This window comes from Balaenoptera ricei, chromosome 13 (genome assembly GCF_028023285.1).
Source record: "Balaenoptera ricei isolate mBalRic1 chromosome 13, mBalRic1.hap2, whole genome shotgun sequence".
Taxonomy (NCBI): domain Eukaryota; kingdom Metazoa; phylum Chordata; class Mammalia; order Artiodactyla; family Balaenopteridae; genus Balaenoptera; species Balaenoptera ricei.
Window position 1 is genome coordinate 76572190 of NC_082651.1, and position 18948 is coordinate 76591137.

At 45.3% G+C, this 18948-nt stretch overlaps 1 long non-coding RNA gene across 1 annotated transcript; it reads left to right on the plus strand.

The window, feature by feature from the left end:
* The first annotated feature begins 4391 nt into the window (after positions 1 to 4391).
* Positions 4392 to 18948, plus strand: LOC132377006 (uncharacterized). The gene is made up of 2 exons (XR_009506499.1): positions 4392 to 4677; positions 14662 to 18948. It is a non-coding gene; the product is annotated as an uncharacterized LOC132377006 (long non-coding RNA).

Sequence of the window (18948 nt, forward strand, 5' to 3'; positions counted from 1 at the left end):
ATTTGAACCCTTTTTGTTCAACTCCAGAAGTTCCATGTGTGCACCTCTAATTATTAGAGTAACTGATGATTACTTGGGCCCAAGGGCTGATCAGTGGGTGAAAATGACACCTAGGGACCCCTCCCAACCAGAAGGAACGGACTTCAAGAGAGGGGGAGACCAGCGAGGTGACCCCTGATCCCAGTTCTATCCCAGGACCTCGTCCGGGGATGAACTGTGATGGGGACCCTTATGGTGGGGCCTCTGAGCAGTATGGCTGGGCTTGGATATTAAGGACCCAGATGAGTGAAAATCACATGGCTGCAGCAGCGTTGGGCCCGGGCCTGGAGGGGAACCATCTGCTACTCCCCATCACCACCCCTGAGAAGCGGCTGTTGTCTAGCAGGGGATCACAGGCACACTATGCAAAGCCACAGGCTTCTGCAAAAATCCCATGTGACAGCAAGGCTGACCCCCCCAGTTCCCAGCCTCCAGGACAATGCTCTGGCCAGTCAGCACTGGGCCTGGGCTGTGCACAGGGACCACAAGCCCCACGGTCCACAGCAGCGCCCAGCCTTTCTGCAGGCTCTCTGGGTCTGGCTGGAGCTCTGACTTCGGAGATGAGACCAGAAGGCTGTCCCAGGAGAGGAAAGAAGGATGTACTTACATGGCCCAAGTTAGCGAATGGTGGTTCAGAATACTACTTTGATTATTAAGAGAAATATGACCTTCTCTGGGGCCTAAGATAATGAAGGGGGATAAACAGTGACCCCATATTTATAAGTGGATCACTCAAAATGCATTAATGGACACATGCACGCCCTCATCCAGCTCCAGGAGAAGAAGCTCGAAGCCAGCTCTTCTGATTCACACAGAGGCCAGGGATCTCTGCCGCTGGAGGGTTGTCAGGAAGCTGCAGCTGGTCTCCCCATAAATGAAGAGCCTCACACAGCAACAGGGACCGAGGCGGCAGCGTTCCTCGGTGCCATGGGGCCCGCCCCAAACGTGGCAGAGCCTGCTCCCCTGCTGGGGCACTGGCCCACCCCAGCCCCTCCCAAGCTGCAACCTGACTTCAGAACACTGGGTCAGGGTGCATCCAAGGATCTGCCACCTCAGGACAATGCTCTTCCTTCCTTCTAGTCCTTTAGATGTCAAACAGAGAAGGGAGCCTTCTGGAACAAAGGAGGGATCCACTCCCTGAACCCAGGGCAGCCACGTGCATTGTCTCAAAGGGTCGCTCACAGCCAAGTGGAGTCTCCTTTGTGACCTCTCCACTCAGAACACCAGTTCACACACGCTGCTGGGAAGAGGGCTAGTTTTGCATGGGTCAAGCTAGAACCTAAAAACAAACACAATTTTGCCACGTGCCAGCTTCTTGCCACATTGAAACTGAGATTTTAAAGAAATGAACACACTAAGAAACAACTGAGTCACTTTCTCAGATTTTCAGCCATTATAAATCACTGCCTAAAACTAGCAAGTGTGTCTTTCTAGCTCCTTGCTACTCAGAGTGGTCCCTGGGCCAACAGCATGGGCTTCACGTGGGCACCTGTTGGAAATGCAGGATCTCAGGCCCCACCCAGACCTACACATTCAGAATCCACCTTTTTACAACATCCCCAAGTGGTTTGTGTACACATTAAATTCTGAGAAGTGCTGCTCTAACTCGCCCAGAGGCCTTTTTTCTCCTGGTCAGAGTATTTTGCCAGACTGAGGCCATGCACATTGTCAGATGTCAGAACGCACCCTGCCACCCCACGTGGCCGCAGAGTTCCACAGACAATCCTCTGCCTCCTTCATCTGAGGCTGACCATTTCCTCCGCACCGTGGAAGGTGCGCCCACTTTCCTAGTTCCCTGCGTTCCTCCTGTTCCCCCCATGCCTCCCCTGCCCACCCCCATTCTACTCATGATGTCATATTGGCCTTCTGATCACGCCCCCCCCCCCCGCCTGAACGTTCAGCTTCACCCCACCCTCATTGCCTACTACATGGTGTCCAGTCTCCCTGGCCTGAGATTTATGGGTGGGTTTATCATCCCTTCTTCATCTCACTGTACTCCCCCCACACCCTGAACTCCTCCAGCCTTCTTTGCAGATCGCTGCTCACACATTTTGCCTGCCTTCAATACCCTCCACCACACCTCTGCTAATCCAAAGCCTCCATGTCCTTCACACTGGCTAAAACATGTCCTCGGGGTGGCCTTTCCAGCACAACATAATCTTCTCTGAGCCGCCCAGTGAGTTCCTTCTCACCCCTGTCCCTTTCCACCTTCTACTTAGAGTTACTGACATACACGCCTCCCATCCCCTGTTACACGTGAACAATTTAAAGCAGGGATCCTGCCTTATTCATCTTTGCTTCTAACGAAGATGTTAACACACAGCTGAAGTGATCAGACAGTCAAACCTCAAATGTGGAACACATAATTCAACCCCCCTTTGTTTTCCTAATGTGTATATTTATAAGGAACCTCAACTATTATGACCATATTTAAGATTCCGTTAACAAATTGTCTTTATGGGAAATATCGAAATTTCTTTAAATGGGGCTATCTTGGAAAATCTAGATTATCCGATTCCTGATTAGACATTCAATAAATGGTTGTTGAATAATGAATGAATGAGAACAGATTATTTTCCCTCAGTAAAGTGATGTGTTCATCCTTAGGTCTCTAGTCTGGGTAAGCTAAAGAGTGAATTTTGAGATGAGACAAGCATATAGTTTAACTAATGGCCTGATGAAAGCAGGAATTAAGAAGTTTCTCCCTCAAGGACACATGTGACGTCACTGTGAAGTAACGAGGCTGATCCCTGCAGGGCTGGTGGAATCACCTTGTTGCTGTGTGGTCACACACATTCCTATCAGACCTCAGAATTGAATGTGCTGACTGCAGACTCCTTTTCCCAGACTGAATAAAGCGCTGCCAACATCTAAGCTGCCGCTGAAAACTAAGGCAATTTACAAGCAGTGGAGTGAGTTCTGATGGATGAAGGAGGAAGATTCAGCTGCCGGGGGAGTGGGGATGGTGAAGATGCAGGGGATGCAACCACAGAGTTCTCTAATTCTGGCTACGTTTGCCTTTGCAACTTACAAGTGATAATATTTTACCATGACCCTGTAGAAGAAACTTTTGTGTTGGGGTTCCATGGCATAGAGTCACGTATATAAGGGGAAAGGAAGCTTCCAGATTGGCCTAAAGCAGAAATAGCTGGGGTTCAGGTCTCTTCCCTTGGAACTAAGCTGAGGCTGGTTCCTGACCTGGAGAAACGACTGAGATGGATCACTGTTCATGTCTTGTAAATATTTCAGAGCATGGGGTTGCCTGATCGGCTTGAACACTCCTGTGGAAAACTTAGAAAACCACAATTGGTCCACAAGTGTTAGCAGACAAAAATATCAGATTTTCAAAGACACTATAAAGTCTAAATAAAATAATGAAGTGGAAAGTATTGGCTCTTATCTTTTTTTCCTTAAAAGACGATTCTTAAGATGCTAACTTCTCTTTTTAAACAAAGTCATAAAGCTTTAGCCTTATCTTAGTAGCAAATCTCCTGGAAAGAGCCAATAAACAAAACGCCTTCAACATTTTGTCATTGGAAATTTCAGCTAGAAAAGCAAAACTCAAGCAGTTTTAGTGTTTGGTCACTGAATAGACTCTGGTTTTGATTATAAACACCAGAGTTTCTAGATGCCAAATGTATCCAGAGCTGGGGCTGGGCGCCTTCGCAGAGTTTGCTTTAAGAAGCAGAGAGGAGTGAACCTCGGTGCATATCCTACCTGTAACCAGCTACCAGCAAATAGAGGTTCTGCTTAATTAGTGAGGAATTGTTTCCATTAAAACCTCAATGGCATTCAAATCAGCTCAATTAACAGCTAGAGAAACAGCCACAACTAAATTACATTCCACTGTTTCCAATTAAGTTGGAAGGCTTGGGTGCGGTAACCACTAACATTATAAATGAGGAGTCTTTGCCAAAAATGAACTCCTTCAGTTTTTCTCCGACCATTAACAGCCTGGGCTAATAGAATTAGCTCACTGAATGTGTGCAGGAGAACGGAGTTAAGCAAGCCACTTAAAAGCATTAACTTATTCATGGAAGCACTTCACGCCAAAGGCTGTACTAGGTACAGGTAAGACTTGAAATGTGAGGCTCAGATGGGAAACCACCACGTAAGAGGAAAGCAACGTCTCTTGTTTACAGTTTCCATTCCCAACACACTTAAGGAATCACTGGCCTTCTGAAATCAGAGAAAAACTATCAGACTGGCCAATCACACTGAACCCTCTGGCTCCTCTGTCACTGCTGGTAGCTTGGGGTTACTGAGGTCAAAATAACTATGATGTCAATATTTATACAGCGGTTTTCAAAGATTTGTAATCCTCCAGTCTCTAAGAGAAGCATGATATTTAGGGAAAAGTTCAGAATCTTTGTAGTAATTGTAGCTTGGACATCCATTAGGAGGCTGCCAGCAGACTTAACTGCAAACCTAATTCGTGATTTTAGGGGCTCTGGGAAGTCTCTGATGCTCCCAAACCCATTACCTTCCTGCTGGTATGTGTCCAAAACCGTACTATTATAGATTCATGGCTTTGCACTGAGATTCCTATTTAAGATCCTCTGGAGGAGAGACACTTGGCTATTTTCTGCAAAGGACTTAAGCATGCCTGGTACTGTGGAAATTTAAAGAGTGAGTGAGGTAAGTTTTGGGCTCTGATCTTGGCATCCAGCCTATCCACCAATCCTTCAGTAAAGTTCCTTTCTTTCCACTTTGAGTCTCAAGGCTTTGAAATATCTCCTTTTATCACGTTATTAAAGATCACATCTCTCAAGTCCTTGGTTTGTACTAAGGTGTAAATGACTGATACCAATTTAGTGTGTAACTTCTTCAAGGGACTTTTGCATTTACTGAGATTCAAAGCCTGAACATAGAAAAGCTCCAGCAAAAGGAGTTTCTGGAAGCAGCCAGCTACACGCTGAAAACTGTCTGCTCTTTTGGTCTACACGCAGATTTTGCAAAAGGTATATTTTGCAAGGTATATTATTATTACTAATTCAATCTCTTTACTTGTTATAGGTCTATTCAGATTTTCTCTTTCTATTTGAATCAGTTTGATAAATTCCTGCCTAGGAATTTATTCATTTCATCTATTTAATTATTGTTATACAGTTGTTCATAGTATTTCTTTATGTGTTTTTATTTATATAAGGTTGATAGTAACAACCCCTCTTTAATTCCTGATTTTATTAATTTTGCTTTTCTCTTTTTTCTTTGGTCAGTCTAGCTAAAAGTTTGTCCATTTTGTTGATCTTTGCAAAGAGCCAGCTTTGGGGTTTGTTGATTTTCTTTATTATTTTCTATTTTCTATTTCATTAATTCCCACTCTAGTCCTTATCATTTTCTTCCTTCTGTTTGCTTTAGGTTTCGTTTGCTTTCCGCCACCCCCCCCACCCCGGTGTTTTAAGGTGGAATGTTAATTATTTGAGATTTTTCTTTTTATTTATTTATTTATTTATTTTTGGCTGTGTTGGGTCTTTGTTGCTGCGCACGAGCTTTCTCTAGTTGTGGCGAGCGGGGGCTACTCTTCCCTGCAGTGCGTGGGCTTCTCATTGCAGTGGCTCCTCTTGCTGTGGAGCACAGGCTCTAGGTGCGCCGACTTCAGTAGTTGTGGCACACGGGCTCAGTAGTTGTGGCTCATGGGCTTAGCTGCTCCACGGCATGTGGGATCTTCCTGGACCTGGGCTCAAACCCGTGTCTCCTGAATTGGCAGAAGGATTCTTAACCACTGCGCCACCAGGGACGTCCCTCTTTTTTTTAATATAGGCATTTATAGCTATAATTTTCCCTATAGGCACTACCACTACATCTCTTAGCTGCATCTCTTAGGTTTTGCTATGTTGTGTTTTCATTTTCATTCATCTCAAAGTATTCTCTAATTTCCCTTGTGATTTCTTTTTGACTCATTGGTTATTCAGGGGTGTGTTGTTTAATTTTCATAAATTTGTGAATTTCCCAAGTTTCTTTCTGTTACTGATTTCTAAATTCATTCAATTGTTGTTGGATGATTTCAGTCCATTTGAACTTATTGTTTTATGGTCTAGCATGTGCTCTATTCTGGAGAATATTCTATGTGCACTTGAAAAGAATGCATTCTGATACTGTTAGGTGGAGTATTCTAGAGATGTATGTGAAATCTAATAAGTTTATAATGTACTTCAGGTTTTCTATTTCCACAGTGATTTTCTGTCTAACTGTTCTGGCCCATGGTTTGATTTAATCAATAGAAGCTGTGATGGTTAGTTTTATAAAACAACTTGACTAGACCTCAGTGTGCCCAGATAATTGGGAAAATGTTATGATGAATGGATAAAGAATATGCGGTACATATATACAATGGAATATTACTCAGCCATTAAACAGAATGCAATAATGCCATTTGCAGCAACATGGATGGAGCTGGAGATTATCATACTAAGTGAAGTAAGTCAGAGAAAGACAAATACAATATCACTTACACGTGGAGTCTAAAAAAAAAAATGATACAAATGTACTTATTTACAAAACAGAAACAGACTCACAGACATAGAAAACAAACTTATGGTTACCAAAGGGGAAGTGGTGGGGGAAGGATAAATTGGGAGTTTGGGATTGACATATAAACACCACTATATTTAAAATAGATAACCTACTGTATAGCACAGGAAACTCTGCTCAATATTCTGTAATAACCTAACTGGGAAAAGAATTTGAAAAAGAATAGATATATGTGTATGTATAACTAAATTACTTTGCTGTGCACCTGAAACTAACACAACATTGCAAATCAACTATAGTCCAATATAAAATAAAAAATTAAAAAAAAAACAATGTTATTCTGGATGTGTCTGTGAGGGTGTTTCATAATGAGATTAACATTTGAATTGGTAGACTGAGTAAAGCAAATTGCCCTCCCGAATGTGGGTGAGACTCATCCACTTAATAGAAGACCTGAATGGAACAGAAAGGCTGAACAGGGACTTCCCTGGTGGTGCAGTGGTTAAGAATCCACCTGCCAATGCAGGGGACATGGGTTCGAGCCCTGGTCCAGGAAGATCCCACATGCTGCAGAGCAACTAAGCCTGTGCGCCACAACTACAGCCTGCACTCTAGAGCCCGCGAGCCACAACTACTGAGCCCATGTGCCACAACTACTGAAGCCCGTGCGCCTAGAAGTCCGTGCTCCACAACAAAAAAAGCCACCGCAGTGAGAAGTCCGTGCAATGCAACGAAGAGTAGCCCCTGCTTACCGCAACTAGAGAAAGCCTGTGCACAGCAATGAAGACCCAACACAGCCAAAAGTAAATAAATTAATAATAATAAAAAAAGGCTGAACAAAAAGAGAGAATTCCTTCTGCCTGTTTGAGCTGCAATATTGGTCTTTTCCTGTCTTTGGACTCAAACTGAAACACTGGCTCTTTTGGGGTCTTGATCCTGCCAACTTTTGGACTGGAACATAGATGACCAGCTCTCCTGGTTCTCAGTCTTTTGGACTCAGACTAGAACTACATCATTGGCTCTCCTCTCCTGGGTTGCCAGCTTGTTGACTACAGATCTTGGGACTTCTTGGGCTCCATAATCACATAAACCAATTCCTTCTAATAAGTCTCTATCTTTAAATATATATACACCCTATTGGTTCTGTTTGTCTGGAGAACCCTGACTAATACAGAAGTGACATTCTCAACCAAAGGTTAAGATGGCCTGGCAGTTTTCCCTCTTGCACTTTTAGGAGTCCTGAGATACCTATAAGAAATCCAGCTAGCTTGCTGGAAAGACCACAAGGGAAGAAGAGGCCCTGACATCAAACAGAGAGTGAGAGAGGCCCAGATATGATGGTGGACCAGTTAAGCCTCTAGATGACTCTGGCTATAGACAGCATCTAATGGAAACCACATAAGACATTCCAAGTGAAACTAGCAGAAGCTGCCTAGCTGAGTCCAGTCAACACACAGAATCATGAGAGATAATGAAAGTTATACAAAAACAGACAACCAAGAAAAAAAAAACAACCATCACAAATGACCATTATAATTGTTGTAGCCCCATTTATCGAGCTTCTTGCTCTTTACTGCTTGTATCTCAGACTTTCCATTTAGAATAATTTTCTTTTTCTGTTGGTGGCAAACTACTCTTTTTGTTTACCTAAAAATATCTTTATCTTACCATCATTCTTGAAGAATATTTTCACTGGGTACAGAATTCTAGGATGGCAGTTGTTTCTTTCAGTACATTATAGGTATCATTTCACTGTTTTCTGGCTTCCATTGTTTCCATTGAAGTCAAGTGTCACTCATTAATAAGTAATCTGTCTTTTTTCTCTAGCTTCTTTTAAGACTTTCCATTTGTTTTTTATTTTCTTTAGTTCTGTTGATGTGTTTCATGTGAATTGATTGTTATTGCTTTCTCTTGCTTCATTTGTTTATTCATCTTATTACTTACATTATTTATTATTAATATTTATTTATCTTACTTAGGATTTATTTGCCTTCTTGACTCTCCTACTCTCTTTTTAGGACCTTCTATTATCTGTTAAACCTTCTCGCTTAAGCCTGTGTAGTAATGAACAGAGTCTGGTACTGGCAGAGAAATAAAATAGACCAATGGAACAGAATGGAAAGCCAGAAATAAACTCGTAATTGTATGAACAGTTGAAATATAATTGAAGTGATAGAGCAGAACAGTGGGGAAAGGATGGATTTTACAATAAATAATACCAGGGAAACTGGATATCCATATAGGAAAAAAATAAATTTGGAGACTCACATCACACAAAATTCCAGATAGTCCTAAGGAAACTTTTAGAAGATAATAAAGGAGAACATCTTCTCATTGTGTTAAATTAGGAAGCATAAAATTTGTTTCATTTGAGGTGATGCTAACTTTTTTTTCACTTGGATAATATCTGGTGTCTAGCAGATCACTTATATTATAAAGATATCTTAATTTTTTTTAAAGATTTTTAAAACTATGGCTAAACAGTTGTATGTCTCATGTATATAATTTTAAAAAATACAAATAGAGGGGACATTTGTTATTTTCCTGCCCAGCACCTATTCCCCTTCATCTGGTAACAGATGCCTGAATGCTTTTAGAGAACCTCCCACCTCAGACCCTCTATTTCGGTGGAGCTAACTCTACCCTCACTTCCTGGGGTGGGCATCATTTCCTTCTGGCCCACAGTTATAAATTCAGAGGTAGGAATGTGACCCAAGTCAAGTTAATCAGATATGTATTTTTTAATTTTAACAAACTCTTATGTAGTGTTTACAATATGCTTGGCACTGTTCTAAACACATTACAAATATTAACACATTTCACATGTGTAATCCTGTGGAAAAGCGTACCATCAACCACTGTACTGATAAGGGAGCTACGGTACAGAGAGGATAAGTAATTCACCCCTGGTCATACAGCTGGTAAGGGAGAGAGCTGGGATGTGAACCTGGGCAATCTGGGGGGAGAGTCCATGCTCTTAACCACTATACAACATGGCTGTTTTATTTGAGCACTTAGAAAGGAGGCATCCTCTCTTCCACTGGACATGAGCTGCAGGGTTGAAACTTTGGTGTAGACAATGCAGGTAATGGCAGCCATCTTACCACCAGGCAGTTAAAGACTACCTGAGAATGGATGGGGTCAACACAGAGAGAAACTAGGTCCTGATGACCTCACCAAGTCCCAGGTTCCAATGTGCATGAACACCTACCCCTGGACTTCATAGTTTCATGATCTTCCCCAGCAACCATATGGATACACATATATACTTTTCCTCTCCATAAACAATCTTAGTGGGGTTTTCTATAACTTGCAACCAAAAGTCTTGCTCCTAATAGAACTAGTAAAGGACCTGAGTTATTTTGAAATTATTCTGATTGAATAAACTGTATTCTATCTAATTGTGGCTTAACTCCAGGACTGAACCACGTAAGTCATGGCTTTAAAAGCATTAAAATAAATTTACAAGCACCTGCTCAAGACATACATTGGCTTTAATCCCAATGGAAAAAGTCCTACAAGGTAAATGCCTGTCTTATACGTTGAGATGGACATTTGCATGTAGGAAGCTTATTTGGGGAGTGCTCTCTGAAGCAACACCTGTTAGGGAGTGAGCAGACAGGATGAGGCAGAGGGAGAGGCTGAACACTGAGGAAGTCACAAAAAAAGGCCACAGGAGATCCCATGGGAATTACAGAGCTGGGACACATTCAAAATTGCCTTGAGCTGAGGTAAGAGTGCTGGGCCTTTGAACCCCTGAATCAGCCCAGGCCACTCTGGGAGAGATATAACTTTGGTCCCTTGGCCATGGCAACACCTGGAAGGGACTTGGCAGTGAGGGATCAGCCCCCGATACGCTCAGTAGTTGGGGGAATGAACGCCTTAGTCGGGAAGGGTGATCTGGACGGTGCACTACATGCTCCATTACAGCTCTGACTCCATCAGTCCTTAGTCATTATTGTCCTTATTTTACCACCTGGATTCAAGTCCTAGTCTTTCTGGTTCCAAAGTCCTGTCATGTCCACTGCACATCCCTGTTACCACCACTGCCAGGCTGGTGATCCATTCTGGGAAAGCTAAGACCCTGCTTCTGTGTCCAGCTTCAAGGGCAAACATGCTTCCATCACACTCACAGCTAGAGTTCATCACTAGAAGATATATTCTACCAAGTAAAAAGATGTAATTACTGACAAATACTACTACCTCTCACCATTTCCCAGGTAGCCTATTAAGAAAAGGTTCATGGGGCTTCCCTGGTGGCGCAGTGGTTGAGAATCTGCCTGCCAATGCAGGGGACACGGGTTCGAGCCCTGGTCTGGGAGGATCCCACATGCCGCGGAGCGGCTGGGCCCGTGAGCCACAATTACTGAGCCTGCGCGTCTGGAGCCTGTGCTCCGCAACAAGAGAGGCCGCGATAGTGAGAGGCCCGCGCACCACGATGAAGAGTGGCCCCTGCTTGCCACAACTAGAGAAAGCCCTCGCGCAGAAACGAAGACCCAACACAGCCATAAAAATAAATAAATTAATTAATTAATTAAAAAAAAAAAGAAAAGAAAAGGTTCATGTTGGGTAGAAATTTATAGACAAAATGATGAGGGCAAAACACTTCCTGGGAATCTTTCTAGCCATACCAAGCACAAATAAACAAAATGTTTGTACACTTTGCCAACTAGCTCAGACAGAATTTAAGGAGGAAAAGTTATTAGTTAAGGTTGAAAGGAAATTGGCAAGAAATGTGTATGACCTGAGGCATCTTTGTTCAAGAGCAGAACTGAATGTCCTTCCAATTAGCATGCTTATGCTACAGAATGACCCTTTCCCCCACTCTTCCCAGTCCTACCCAGACATTTTTTCCTATTTCTCTCTCTTTTCTCTGCCCCCGCTCACACATCCTTAGAATTTGGCATCTTGATTGGTACCATGCTGGATATCTATGGTGTGTCTGCTCAGTCCTTCTTCCTGAGATCTGCTCCTCCCTTTACTCCAACCAGTGAGAGGTGGGCTGCCTGCCTTCAGAGGTGTGCACTTGACCTTGCCCTTCTCTAGAATATTTTGGCCTGGGACCAAAGAAAGAGAGGCAGCTCTCCTTTAACAGTGAAGAGTGAGATGCAAAGCCAGGCCTCTCGGTGACTATGTTTTCTGCTGTGAGAAAGGAAGAGGTGAAACAGAGTGTTGGTGGCACGTCATTCCCTGGTTCCAGGGGTCCCCAGACCAACCACAAACTTGCCCCATTGGAGATTGGTTATATGAGCCCTACGTCTGCCCCTTCGTCCACGCTAGCCAGAGTTGGGTTTCCGTCCTCACAGTCCTAATACATCACAGACTCATAAAAATAGGTAGACCTTTGAGAGGATATCCAACACAGCCCTCTGCCTCCAGGCAAGAGTATCCTTAAAATAACAAAGGTGGCTACCATACTTAAGACTCTCCATGGAAAGAAACTCCACTTTTTCTTTCATAGCCTTTAAATTATGTATTTCCTTATTTGTCTCTTATCCACATGTCTTTCAATCTTCCTCTCTAGAATGGAACCCTGATTCTCTATCACTTGAGGTCACCAGGTAGGCTCAGGAAGTACCACTGAAACCTGACAGGCCCTTGTTTGCATGGATCATGGAGGGTGAATCTGTTCCTCGGTTTCCGTCCACAGACCTCTCACGGTCTTCCCTCAGAAGATGCTCTTATTCAGTGGCTACACTGCCCAAGATAGAACCTCATGGGAGCCAGGCAATAAAATCATTTAATTAGCTGACAATAGAAAACAGATAGGCACTGTTTGTATCATCAACCTTCTTTTACTTAAACAGTGATTTCATTGTCCTGTGGCTTTCTTCCCAATATGTTTAAACATTCTGCATAAGACCTAATTCCATCCCTTCTTTTCATGTTGATTTTTTTCCTGTCTTCTTGGAATCTCTTTGGATACTTTAATCTTTCTCAGAATGTAGAGTGCAAACCCCAAAATGATGTGTGGTGAAGCCCTGAGCAGTGGCAAGGGGAGTAAGGAGTTATTTTTCAACTGCTGTATGAAGTTATTATGCCAGGCCATTAATATATCCGAGGATCAAGTTTGAGTTTAAAATAACATGGTGACCTTTCCCTCTACTCTCCTAGGACTTTCAGAGTCAAAACATGTGCCCTGCAATCCCTGACAGTCTCTCAGGAGATGAGTCCTGACTTGTTCATAAAATGGACATCACAGCCATGAGTTCATATCCTGTACAGTATTCATGTCTCATGCTATGACAAGTGATTGGTCTAGGATATTCCTCTAGAGGCCCACTAAAAGCCCAGGGCTCCTCAGGGCTTTTGATTTTTAAGGAGATGTTCTGGGAGCTTCTGACAGGTTCCTCATTCTTTGGGGACTAGCCAGAGGTGGAACAGACCTGTTCAAGCAGCTGTGATCCCAGGAACGTTAGTTCATAATTTCCATCCTGTTGAGCATTTTTGATACATCTTTGAGTATCCTTTCTGTGCCAAGACCAGGCCCTTCCCTGCTTCAGGGAAGGAAGGTTTGGGCACATGAAAGAGATGTAGGTGTCCACAATCCTTCTGTCACTTGCACCCTTACTGGTTTCCTCCACCCATAGGGGTGAGGGGGCTCACAGCTGTCAAGAAGCTAAAGACGGTTCAGCCAGGAAGGCTGGGAATAGACTTTGGCTTAGGCAGCAACCTGATTAGGTCCTATAACTACAGGACCTAATCCTGGTAAAAGTAGTCAGCAGAGAATCAGGGGTGGTTTGTTTGGTCCAACAAGCTACTAGCAGGTTAAAAATGACTGAGGCATGTGTGTATTTGACCGCCATTAACAAACCTACAACAACAAACCCCTTTAGGGACATAAAAGAACAATGTGATCAGTGCCATCCTCAAACTCCCAAACATTTCTAGTCCAGAAAGGATAGGAGAAATGCAGTCTATTTTAGGGCTTTGTCAATGACTTTTTAAAAAAGTAATACGTTTGATTTCCCACTTTGATTATTTATCTAAAGAGCCCCTAGGTAGGTATGGATGTGAAACCACTGGTAGCACAGTAGCCCGGAAGACTGTGTGGGATGCCGGGCCCTGGGAATTGAGAACTCCCTCTTCTTCCTCACTCTGACCTCTGCTACCGCTGCCGCCAAGGTCTAGGAACCGTCATCATTTATTATGTGAGTTCTCTATAATTGGAAACACTTTGGAGGAAACTTTTCCACATTTAGAAAGTCATTAACCCTGAGTCTCTAATATGTACGTTCTTCCATGCCCTTACTTTATGCACTGAAAGTCTTATTCTCCAGAGTGTTCATTATGGCTGGAGTGGAACTAGGGAGACACAGGGACAGTCCCCCTTCCCCAGGGTTCTGGTCCCTGGGGTGGGGACGATGCTGAAATGCAGACCTAAGAGAGTTTCTTAAGTTCTGCTGCAAGTGGCACGCTCTGCCCCTCTTGGAGGGCAGGATGGAGATGAGGGGTGGGCTGCTTTTTCAAGGGTCTCCAGAGGCAGACCACCCAGGCGCCAAACCCACTCCACCACCCATGAGCCGTGTGATCGCCAGCAAGTAGGTTGGCAATCCGTGCCTCCAGGTCCTCACCTGTCAAATGCGGGAAACAGTAGTGCTGGCACGTGTGGGCTGTCCAGAGGACTAAATGAGTTAGCGCGTGTGAAATGTCTACTGCTTGCTCCCTGCGAGTACCCAGCTCAGTGGAGTCCTCGATTATCTTTTTTTTAGAGATATGGAAACATGTTCAGAGAAGTCAGGGACTTGGTCAAGGTTCCACAAGGATTAGGTGACAAAACCAAGCATGAAACCTAAATCTCTTCTGAGTCTGGGTCCTTTATGACATAATATATGTGTATGTGTGTGAGAGAGAGATGAGATCTCCCCCACTGAACTCTCTACTGCGAACATATTTACAGTAGAATAAATAGTTCAGCACCTGGATGTGCCCTGGACCTCGTCTTGGTCAGCGGGTAGCGTCATGGGGAGCTGACAAAGGCCTGGCTTCATCCAGAACTGTGCTGCTCAAGCTGGAACTGCACAGGAATGCCCGGGGCTCTTGTTAACACGCAGATTCTGATTCAGGTGGGTGGAGTGGGGTCAGCAACTCTGCATTTCTAACAAGTTTCCTTTTTTTGGTTTCTGTGTTTTTGGCCGCACCATGCAGCATGTGGGATCTTAGTCCCCCAACCAGGGATTGAACCTGTGCCCCCTGCAGTGGAAGCGCAACGTCTTAACCACTGGACCGCCAGGGAAGTTTCCAAGTAGGGCCGGTGCTGCTTTTCTGGGAACCACACTGCAGCAATGTTTTTGAAAATGTTGGCCAACAAATCTGCTTTATCCTGCACCTTCCTGCTGCTGTCTCTTTGGTTATACAACCTGCCTCCAGTCTCCCCTCACATCCTGAGTCTGAAACTCTGGGTCCATCTACATTGCTCCCCAAAGCACCAGAGCTCCTGAGGCCAATTCCCCGGCTGCAGTACGGCTGGGTCCACCTGGGAGGGCTGAGTCCCAGAGTTCCCGTCAACAGCCCCAACCTGGGGGCACTCTGCGCAGACACCGTGGGGACTGCTGCTGACCCACGTGGACTGAGACACTTCTGGGGCACCCTCGTGTTCACGGATTCCAAAGAAAACGAATTTTCACTGTGGGGCTGAGCACTGGGGGTGGCAGCGAGCACGGGGGCTGTGGAAGGTGCCTGGTGAAGGGGTCAGCTGCCTTTCCCCAGCAGGCCCCGGGGGCGCTGGACCCGTCCATTCGAGAACCTCTGCAGCCCTGATGTCCCCTCTCCCACCCACAGCAATACAAATCACGAGCCTCCCAAGTTTTCCGGCCGGTGCCACCTGGAAGCCCATCCCTCAGACAGGACACCCTTCAAGACATAAAGAGGAAGTGACATCTGACACCCTCTGTGGAAACTCCAGGTCGTGGTCAGAGAGTGTGAGAGACACACTGAGAAGTATGAGTGTTGCCATCTGGAGTGTTTGCTCACGTGAGTGGAACAATCCCAGGTGCCCAAACACCAGACAGAATGGAAAATTCTATCTTAAAAAGATAGAATCTTAAAAAGGTCTTTCACTGTGATTTTTCCATGACGTGACCAGCTTTTCACTCAGTTGTTTTTCCCGGCAGATGCCAGGTAGGTTTCGACAAAACCGGAAGTGTGGGGAGTGACACCCTAGGAATTAGGACTTTCTCTTTCCTCTCCTCTTTAGGACACACTCTTGTTTCCACAGCAGGCAGCATTAGCGGCGAGTCTGCCACTATTTTCACCACTTTAGAACTAGCTCCTTCTCTGCTGGGGATTTTCCACGGCGACATAAATCTCTAGGCCTCATACTAGCAAAGTACACTAATTGCTACCTCAGTTAGAGCAAGTGAACTCTGGAAATTCCCACGGCCTTGGCCAAGACCTTAATGGGGTGGGTTTTTTAATGTTCTGGATTCTCTTCTTTCCATGCCAGCCAAAAGCAGGCTTCCCTGGCACAGCACAACACCCCTTCAAAATATAAACCCTCTGGATTGGAGGCCTCTGTAAGCCTGCCTATTTAGGCCCTGAACCTAGCAGGAGAAGATGCAATGCATAAAAATAAGCAGAGCAGGAATGTCATTTATTAAGTGACGGCTGCCAGTGTTGGGGAAACTTCCGGTTATCAGATATCTGAGAATGAGGTCAGGTCTGGTCTCTCCAGCTCTTGTGATCAGGACACTGACTCAGAACCAGAAATCTGACCACTGGGCAGTGCCTGCCAGAGTAGGAAGAGTACAGCCAGGAATCAAACTTGGACTCCATGTCAGGTATGGCCCTCCTAGCTGTGCGACCTCTCTGAGCCATTATTTCTTCAAAATGGGGATAATGCACCTGCCTACCTATTCTCATGGGATTATAGGGAGAGGAAGATAACATATTTAAAAGTGATTTGAGGGACTTCCCTGGCGGTCCAGTGGTTAAAGACTTCGCCTTCCAATGCAGGGGGTGCGGGTTCAATCCCTGGTTGGGGAGCTAAGATCCCACACGCCTTGTGGCCAAAAAACCAAAACATAAAACGGAAGGAATACTGTAACAAATTCAATAAAGACTTTAAAAATGGTCCACATTAAAAAAAAAAAAAAAAGTGATTTGAAAGCCGTAAAGTGTTATTCCATGCATAAAATCTGGGCTTATTGTGAAGGTTAAATTAAATGAGAACATTCACACACACACACACACCACACAGAGGTGTTTAACAACCGGCTTTCTAGAAAGGGAAATGCCAGTGATTTTTATCATTTGCCAATTTCCATGGCGTAAATAATACCTCTATGGCTGATTTCAGAGTATCAACGTGATGTCACTGCATATCAAGTTGAGAAGAAATGTGCATAATTGACTCCTGTGAGCTGAGCTGAGCCGCTCAAGCACACCACTGTTTACTTATTTTACCCCCTCTTATGTGAGGCCCTTAGCGCGGTGCCTGAAAAGAAGGGACCCCGACCTCCTCCTCCTCCTGGTCATATTCACTCACTAGGTAGGGAACTGGCAGACCAGTCCAGTCGCCGGAGTCAGAAACGTTGGCTGGTGTGTACTCTAAAGTTCTGGGGAGATTCTCACACAGCCCGGATTGGGAAAGCAGCAACTGGCTGCAACTCCTTGGGGGCTGGGACCACGTCCCACTTTTGTTTGTATCCCCACTTCCAGAACAGGGCCTGACCCACTGGATGCTTCCCTAAACGACGTGATGGCAGCTCATTAACTGTAGCTAAAATGATCCAGAAAGGGGTCAGACCCACAGAGATGTGAGAGCAGAGGGCCCCTGCCTGCTGCATTTGCACCGCTGGCATTCTCGCTACTCCTCCACGTGCCGTCCCTGCTGACCTGTGCTGCTTCTTCAAGCGCCGCCCATGAGCCCCCAAACCCACCACCCATCCTGGTTCTGCTGCTTCCCCTCTGGGTCCTGTGGCGCCTGCGTCCACTTACTCCCCTGCTCCGAGTTTAGTTATCCCCTCAGGACCCTCAGGTCCCAGGGCACCCTTCTTTCTCCCTGTACTGAGAGTCACAAGGCCAGATGCTTTAAACTCAAGACAAGGAGTGGAGGCAGTGAGCGCATGCGTGTCTGTCTCCGCTGCCTCCCCCGCCCCTCTGCCGCCCGGCTTGGCTTCTTCCAGCTCTGTCCCTAGGACAGCGTCCATCCAGAACAGAACCTCAGTAAATATTACCTGAATAAAGAGAAATAATTCATGGGGACAGGACTACAGGAAGGGAGGAGAGGAAGGCATTCCAGGTGAATTAATTACTGCAGGAAAGACCTAAAGTAATTGGTGCTTCCTCGGCCTGAGTACAATAGCAAAGGAAAATTGATTTTTAAGCCAAAAATGTTCACATCTCCATCCATCACTGAAGATATGTCCCACCCATTTTTATGTTCTCTCTCAACCCTGCATGCCAACATAAACTACCAACTCCTTTGGCTTTCTCAAGTAACCTGGAGAAAAATGAGACGGAGTTCTCCAAGAATGGAACAGAAATTTCCACATCACCTGTTTTAGGTACAAATACAATGGCCAAATTTTCTCAACTCCAATAGAAAAGGTATAACTCTTGCACTTACCAGGAGAAGGGAACAGCCTACTTGTAACCAGGGTCACCGTATAAAAATCCAGCCTTGGGGCTTCCCTGGTGGTGCAGTGGTTGGGAATCCGCCTGCCGGTGCGGGCGACACGGGTTCGAGCCCTGGTCCGGGAGGATCCCACATGCCGCGGAGCGACTGGGCCCGTGTGCCACAACTGCTGAGCCTGCGCTCTGGAGTCTGTGAGCCACAGCTACTGAGCCCGTGTGCTGCTGCTACTGAAGCCCATGCACCCTAGAGCCCGTGCTCCGCGGCGGGAGAGGCCACCGCAATGAGAAGACTACGCTGCAACGAGGAGTGGCCCCCGCTCGCCACAACTAGAGAGAGCCCGCACACAGCAACGGAGACCCAGTGTAGCCAAAAATAAGTAAATAAAATAAAAAAAAAATAAAAAAAAAAAAAATCCAGCCTTGAAAGCTACAATCAATGGTCCTGATGGCTGAGTTCCTGATCTGAAAGTTAAATGTTCTTACACACTCAGAACATGTGTGACACCCTGCTTTAAAGAAAACAAGGGAGGGCTTCCCTGGTGGTGCAGTGGTTAAGAATCCGCCTGCCAATTCAGGGGACACGAGTTCGAGCCCTGGTCCGGGAAGATCCCACATGCCGCAGAGCAACAAAGCCCGTGAGCCACAACTACTGAGCCCGTGTGCCACAACTACTGAAGCCTGCACGCCTAGAGCCCGTGCTCCACAACGAGAGAAGCCACGACGATTAGAAGCCTGCGCACCACAAGAAAGAGTAGCCCCAGCTCGCCAAAACTAGAGAAAGCCCACGTGCAGCAACGAAGACCCAACGCAGCCAAAAATAAATACATAAAATAAAAATTTAAAAAAAAAGGAAAACAA